Here is a 7,580-nt window from a genome sequence, read left to right on the forward strand (position 1 = left end):
TTTATCTGCTAGTCTTTTATAATTTATAATAAGAAAAATTGATAAATAACCCATTACTGGTAAAAAAAAAGTATGCGATAAACAGTATATGTACAGCCATTTTAATATTGCCCTTGTTATCAGCCCTTGATTGATATTGTCTGACCAGCCGATATCAAGATCTCGGGTTGAAAAAAAAAGGCAATTCACAAGGCCATGTTTTGATATTTGTAAATATTCATTGTAAACTAATAGGGAAATATTGATTTATAATTTTTTTCTGTCAATGCTTGAGAAAATGAAGAGAAAAAATGGCTAAAATTTGGAAAATTACTTTTCTCCAAATTATCCGACCCCACCCACTTTCCCTTCAGTATTAAAAAAAGATTCAGTACCTAACCTGCATACAGTGTTGGACTTAAGTTTTCCTTGGGTTGTAAAAGAAGTTTTCAATTATAATCATTATAAATATTAAAAGCAATTTGGAGAGAAGATAAAGAATGGTCTAAGGGAGGTAATTCAAGAAAGTTTTCACTTCACATTAAAAAAAAATTTTATTTGACACAAAACTAAGATGGTTTCATATACAGTGAAACCTGTCTAAACCAAACACTTTTTTAAGGATCTTTATATCAGTGTAAATGTACGTTTTGGAACCTTAGAAAACCAACCACCGATATAAGTCTTAACCGAGCCAATTTTAAATTTGAAATATATAGATTTAGATAGATTTCTCATTAAGTAATTTTAACAAATAATGCTCATATATAAATAAATATTGTGGCATTCCTTCGTCAATTCAGTTTGTGCCTTAAGCAGTTTGCCCAAGACCTGAAAGTAGTATAAACTGTCTCAGGTTAGTGAAACACGTGAGAATTTCAGTTCAGTATTCTAAAGAAAAGTTACTGAAATTGACTGTTCATTTAGTAGCTAATTGAATTAATGGGACAGATTGTTAGTTAGTACCACTGTTTGTTTGTGTTATATGTGAATTGTAATGCAAATTGTCATATCAAATAGTCTAAACCCTACAGATTTGGAAAGCCTTAATCACTTCTGAGTTTATTACACTAAAAAAATACATCAGAAATGTAACAAGATGATCCTCACTGGTTATACTTTAACCAAAAAAGAGGGTCAGACTGGTCTTAAAAAAAGATGGTTAAGCTGTTCGTAAAAAAGGAGGGTTAGGCTGGTCTTAAAAAAAAGAGGGTTAGGCTGGTCTGAAAAACTAAGGGTTAGGCCGGTCTAAAAAAGGAGGAGCTAAATATATTTAAGAATACTCAAGAGGTCGAGCTGGTCTTACATTTGTCTTTAGAAAGGGAGAGTCGAAATCCATTTTGGAAGATTGAAGAGAAAAAATTCTATGGTAGGTCCCCAGTTGCTGAATTTACCGATGATGATGAAATGCCATAATCTCAAACAGCCCCATGCACATAGTACTAGAAGATGATATATACACAGTCAAGATGAACATGGAACAATTGAGATGAAAGCAGACTTTGATTCCATCTGACAAATTCTTCAACGCCACTAGATATACAAATGTCCTGAAAAAGAAGAACAAGAATAAGAACGCTGTACTTCCATGCATAAAATCTGTAACAAGTGAACGAATGACCTTAATATCTAATACTAAACAGTGAACTAATGATCTTAAATTTTGATTCTTATATCTAAAACAGAACACTAAACCCTGTCTTAACTGAACCTGAATAACCTGAATACCTATCTATAACAGACACGTTTTAATATAAAGAACCTTATCTCAACTTAACATAAACTTGATCTGTAACTGATCATGATACATTATAAACTCACATACCAAACATCAGCTCGATATCTGAGAGTTTTGAGAAAAAAAGTCCTGAAAACTATTGATTTAAAGAAATGGCTAATTCTAAGGCCTGTTATTTTGGTACAAGTCAGCGGAGCAGAAAAAAAAAAAAAACTTTAGATACTCATCATGGTAGAGGTACATACCAAATATCAGCTCGATATCTGTAAGCATTTAGAAAAAAAAGTCCCAAAACCAAATTTCGGTAAAAATCAACTAAAACTAAACATAATCTGTTTATTATGATGGTAGTCTCGCATACATCAGCTTAATATCTGCAAGTGTTTAGAAAAAAAAGTCTGGAAAACTAATGATGGACTAACAGGCAAAAAATATTATACCCTTCACAACTTGGTTGCATGGGGTATACATATCATCATATCTGTTTAATTGTACCAAACAACTGTCTATATGGAACTAATTTTGAAGTCTAAATTCTGTTAATACACTAAACTAATTAACAAGAGGTATAAAGACTACCTCCAAACCCAACGTAACACAGACAGATAGACTAACATGAGATGCACATGACTAATTAACAGAATGTATAAAAACTACCTTCAAACCTTAAGAGTGACAGACAAATAGACAGACTAACATGAGATCATTTTATACACATGACCAAACAACCTAATGTATACAAACTATCTCCAAACCTAACATGTAACAGACAGACAGACTGCCATGATATCACTGTTCACACATGACAAATTAATCAAATGTACAAAACCAACCTACAAATATTAAGTGTGACAGACAGACAGACTGACTAACATGAGATCATTTTATACACATGACCAAACAACCTAATGTATACAAACTATCTCCAAACCTAACATGTAACAGACAGACAGACTGCCATGATATCACTGTTCACACATGACAAATTAATCAAATGTACAAAGCCAACCTACAAACATTAAGTGTGACAGACAGACAGACTGACTAACATGAGATCATTTTATACACATGACCAAACAACCTAATGTATACAAACTATCTCCAAACCTAACATGTAACAGACAGACAGACTGCCATGATATCACTGTTCACACATGACAAATTAATCAAATGTACAAAGCCAACCTACAAACATTAAGTGTGACAGACAGACAGACTGACATGAGATCACTCCTTACACTTAACTATAAACCAAAGGCATCAACATACCTCAAAACCTAACTTGTAACAGACAGTCAACAAAACAAACATGAAATCACTGACAAACGACAGACACGAGATCACTATACATACTTAACAAATTAACAAGAGTCATAGAGGTATAATAACCTACCCAGTGACAGACAGACAGACAGAAGATCACTATACATAGTTGACAATTTAACAAGAGCCATAGAGGTATAATAACCTAATGTGAGACAGACAGACAGACACAAGATCACTATACATACTTGGCAAATTAACAAAAGCCATAGAGGTATAATAACCTAACGTGCGACAGACAGACAGACAGACACGAAATCACTATAGATACTTGACAAATAACAAGAGCCAAAGGGGTATAATAACCTAACGTGCAACAGACAGACAGACTAGAAATCACTATACATACTTGACAAATTAACGAGAGCCGTAGAGGTATAATAACCTAACCTAACGTGCAACAGACTGACTGACAAACTCGAGATCACTATACATACCACAGAGGTATAATAACCTAACGTGCAACAGACAGACAGGTCCCTGCAAAGCAGTGTAGCAGATTCCTAAAATAAAATAATAGTCATCAAGAGTTTTGAATAGTGCTAAATAACATATTTTTCAAGTATTTGTCAACAATTTATTTTAAAAGGCATATAATTACATGTACATCATAACTCTATTGACCAAAACTACATTTACCCTGACCTAGGATTAAAACAGGAAGACAGCATGAATATGCATATTATGCTGAGAGGGTTGTTGTCTTACAATTGGCCTCAAGTTAGATTAATTTATTTCTTATATTGGTTTTATCCATGTACAGTTTAAGATAAATCTTTTCAATGGCTGACTGAGTGTTTGAATGTTCTGTTATGGTACATGTATAAATCATGCATACATTTAGAAATTCTCCTGGCTTACATCTTTATATTCTGAGATTTAATTTGGTGCTATGTGACATGGTTATATAAAATTATCCAACTATGCTAATTTTCACCAAAATGACCACCAAACAATTGTAAATACAACTGTGTATAGTTTGAAGAAAATCAAACACACCATTTCCTAAATATTGAGTAATTTAGTTGTGCTTAAAGGATATGTTGACTGACAAGTAGATAGACAGACAGGGAGAGAGTGATTCCAATACACCAGCCCAAACTTTAAATATCACAATAATACGATTAATTTAACTACTAACTTCTCAAACTGCCATTGATATTTAAACACAGCTACATGTAGGTTCATCCTCTTCTGTCAAGTCCCATGGCCACAAATGATGGACCAATCCATATTCAAACCTGCAAAAGTTTGACAAAATTCACAAAAATATTGTAAAAGAATGACCACCAGAATCTAAAGTGTATTATCATGATTATAGCATATTCAGTACTGTACATATATTACAATTAATTAAATGAATAAAATCCTTCACAGTGCACTGCTTAATACAACTACAAAGACTGAACGCTGAACACTTTGGACAAAAATTTAACAAATCACTCAAGCTTGATATACATGTAGCTTTTTAATTTAATTGTGATTAGATATTTACATATGGATGAAAAATTGACCAAAATCCAATTGGCCCTTTTTTGGCCGTAAATTTGTGATCTGTTCTAGTCACGACCTCCAAAATATTTGGGGCATAAACCCCATAATCAATACCAATCTTCCTGTTGTGGTTTGGCGCCTTGTTGTAAAATTAAAAAAAAAAGATCAATTACCTCATATTTAAGTTAATTGCATAACCAACCCCCCAAAAGAAGATGTCTATGGACAACCACAATAATAACATTACTACAAGTTTTTTTTCAGTCCTATAAGAAAGGAATGACACCACAGATTAATGTGGTTTATTAATAATTTTCTCTTGCTGATTTATGTTACCTTCTGTCAGAAATTATCATAGGCCACATCTACCATTGATCTTTGTTTAAAACACACATGGATGTTAAATACAGGTATAAGAAATATGTCAAAGCATATTTATTTCTTGCACTACAAAATAAAGAAAAAAAATAATATCAATATTCTACATATCAAAATATATATGAAATGTTTGTATACAAACAACAAATATGAAAAAAAACTTCCTTTATAGGAAAAAAAAGCATCCATCTGTAATGTAAAACAAGTCATACAGTAATTGTGTACTTTATAGCCAGTGCATATACAAGTACATTGCAGGGTATGATGTTATCATTTTATTAACCTTATCCTATTGGACAAAGTGATGAAAATTCTACTTGCCCAAACCTAGGTTGTCCTTCAGTAAATGCATGTTAAAAAATTAAAGCAATTTGGTTGTCCTCGGGGCAGGTATAATATAACTTTTACTTGTCTGATTGGGTGTTTTACTTGTCCCAGGCAATAGGAAACCTTTAACGTCATTAACTGCATTGTATAAGCATATCACTTTAAATCCATAATGATACTAAAAGGGCACTTTAAAAATCAAATTTTAACTCCAATATGAAATAACAGGTGTTATATTGCAATACTATGTATTTTGGGTAATATACATGTAATTGTACGTGCATCCTTGTATTGATATACATTGTACATGTACATATGTTCCCTAGCCTGTGACATAGTGCAATATTGTTGGATTTATCTATGTTTTCCATATTGGCTCAGTATTTTGTGCAACGACAGTCGTATTGGACTGAGGCAAGGATACATATAATTGCAAATCACAAATTATAAGACACTTTTATTAACCAGTTATGTAGAATGAGGAAAATTTACATGTATATAATGCTAAAAATTAAAATTTTTATTTTCTTACTTCAGATAACTGCCATAAGGAAATTTATTCCAAGAAATAAAAGCTATAGTCGCCAGAAGTAAAAAATCCATAATGAGGCAATATATTATGCCCAATCCCCCATATTGGGCCTGTTTTTTTTGGTTAGGTACTTTATTTCAACTCGGTAACCGCCTTGATAGTCCGAGATTGCTCTAAGTTTGCCAAAGGAACAGGGACCGTGGGATGTCAGACTTGTCTCATATAAAAAACACCGGGTTTGGGTTGATACTTTAAGTTATGTAAATTCAAAGAAAGACAGTTACTCGTTGTTGCATGAACAGAAAACACTATTGAATGGTTTTCATTCTGTATGTAATCTGTACACTGCTTAGTTTAAAAAAAAACTATTAATAAAGTTCAAGATCATGATATTTTGTTATTTTCTTATTCAATTTTCATCTTCATAGCACCAATTACTGCTGAAAAGCATCCACATAACATTGTTAAAAGTATAAACTTTTATTACATACCTAGTTAAAACTTTTCAAGAGACAATAATGTACATATAGTAAATTATTGCCTTCAAACACATACAAAAACGGTGTGCAAAATCCTGAGTTTTTGATATGGGACAAGCTCTGACTTTACAATGCCCTAGCCTGTCTGGCAAATCAGCCTTTGGATGTCAGAGCAAACTCGGAGTACCATCTTGATTGTAGGAGGTCCTGTATTTGATTAAATCCTGACCAGATAACACAACAGACTCTAATGTTGGTAGATGTGCTTTTCTGCTACATTGTTTATAAATGTAAGAGATACTGGACAATTGGTTGGCTTTAAATTAGAATAATGTGTCTGAATTGGGTAGGATGCCTCTTGCTGGTTGTTGTTTCTGTTCGCTAGCATATTGTAAGATTTCAGTTTTGTGATTTGGACTAGTACAATTAAGGTCTATTTGAGAAACTTCCATCCTAAGTTCATGAAATACATGTATATGCCAAAACATTTAACTACAATCACACATTCAATCCAATTCTCATATCCAATGTAATTGTACATACATGTATGTATATGAAAAAATGTACATGAACATTGCAGAAGTATTGCATTGAGAAACAGTCAATTTGTGATAAAATCTAGAAGTTTTATTGTGGGGTCTGATTCTTCATGAACATACATGTACATGTAGAATTAAGTTGCTATTACTCATGCAGCAAAACAAACAATGCTATTTAATAATGATGTATGTTACTGTAAACAGTAACATGTATGTCTGAAAAAACAATTTAAAACACGCTAAAAACTATTTTGGCAAACACAAAAATATTTTTTGGTTACAACACACCCATAGACATGTACATTTATAAACAAAATCACAATGGTACATTATTCACATGTTAAGTATCAGTGAATATTTTAAAAATGAATATTCACTTCATCAATTATTATTTTGGCCAGTCACAAAGTTGTTTATCCAGTTAAAAGGTGAACAGTGATTAGAGATCGGCCTTTGATAAGATTATTGTTAAAAGTGAAACAACTTACTACAGCAGTGATGTTCTCATATCACCGGAAGTAAACACATTCTTAAAAGTGCAGTAATTACTTGCACAAACGTGGAAAATCTGTTAGTAAAATTTCCGTATTTCATTACACTATACAGAAACTTAACCCACTGCATCAATAGTAGGTAATATAACATATGAAAAATATAGTGTCAAGCAAAACATGTTTCAACTGTACATGTTTTTTTTCACATTACCTATAAGACTACAGGCCTGTAATTAAAGGTATTGTTAATACATTAGGATCTACATGTAAATAAACTTTACATATACAGCATATGAA

At 32.3% G+C, this 7,580-nt stretch overlaps 1 long non-coding RNA gene across 1 annotated transcript; it reads right to left on the reverse strand.

Moving 5' to 3' along the window:
* Positions 1–7,313, reverse strand: LOC148596969 (uncharacterized). The gene is made up of 5 exons (XR_015919082.1): positions 7,278–7,313; positions 4,871–4,981; positions 4,182–4,281; positions 3,478–3,543; positions 1–1,529 (listed from the first exon to the last, which is right to left on the reverse strand). It is a non-coding gene; the product is annotated as an uncharacterized LOC148596969 (long non-coding RNA).
* Between the last annotated feature and the right edge of the window lie 267 nt (positions 7,314–7,580).

The sequence above is a fragment of the Perna viridis genome, chromosome 15 (assembly GCF_037379345.1).
Source record: "Perna viridis isolate PV_CMFRI_1.1 ecotype Kerala chromosome 15, ASM3737934v1, whole genome shotgun sequence".
Lineage (NCBI taxonomy): Eukaryota > Metazoa > Mollusca > Bivalvia > Mytilida > Mytilidae > Perna > Perna viridis.